This window comes from Periplaneta americana, chromosome 8, assembly GCF_040183065.1.
Source record: "Periplaneta americana isolate PAMFEO1 chromosome 8, P.americana_PAMFEO1_priV1, whole genome shotgun sequence".
In the NCBI taxonomy this organism is placed as follows: Eukaryota; Metazoa; Arthropoda; class Insecta; order Blattodea; family Blattidae; genus Periplaneta; species Periplaneta americana.
The window spans coordinates 139,154,586-139,155,579 of record NC_091124.1 but is presented as its reverse complement, the minus strand read 5'-3'; positions in this window follow the sequence as shown (position 1 = coordinate 139,155,579).

Below are 994 nucleotides of genomic sequence, written 5' to 3'. Positions count from 1 at the left end.
TATTTCTACAAGCTTTGACTTTTAGAGTTCCTCTAAGAGATAAGTCACGAGTGGTTAGGTTGGCAAATAGAGAAGATTTTTGTACATTCCTACTGATATTACATCCTCGAATGCTGTACGAAGTTCGCCGATATTGTTAAATTGTATGTGGTGTCGCAGAATCCTGTTAGAAAGGAAGTGTGCTTTTGCTTTTTTAAAAACAGCATGCTGAATTATTTCTGCAGAACGTTAAATAATCTAGGCCTACTACTATTATTATATGTATGTATGTATTTATTTACACTGCAAGTGAGCAAGCACCCGGTGGCAGTGGTATTTACAATATAAACAATACACAATAAAATGATAAGCAATACACAATAAAATTTACAATACACAATACAATTTTACACACATATACAATTTTATACACAATACAATAAGAATACACAATACAATTTAACACAATAATAATAAAACATAAATAAAATACCTAATTTTACAATACAACCTACATAATTATGTATAGGCCCTACATAAGTTTCAATAGTCTTTCACTTTACTCTCATCTCATTCCCTGTAGTGGCACTATGACGCATTTCACTGACACTTTAGCACACATTTCACTGACACTCTGTAACACATTTCACTGACACTATAGAACACATTTCATTGACGCTATAAATTATCACTGATCGGAACTGTTCACTGCACTGTAAAACCATAACTTCACTGACTCACCTCGCTTCACTGATACAACAGTTCAAATAAGTCAAATAACCACATCCTTATGCATACTTGTAAACAGAACTACATTTAAACTAAATATTTCTAGCCTAAGGCCCTCTTACACGCTATTTTAAATAATTTACAATTCAAACCAAGGAAGTAAACTCGTCAGGCTAGATAAATACATGTCACCTTAAAAAATTAAATGTTGAATGTCACCTTAATTTTAATTTGCACTTTATACACAACTTTTTAAGTTATTCTTGAATCTCCTTAAGGAAGGACA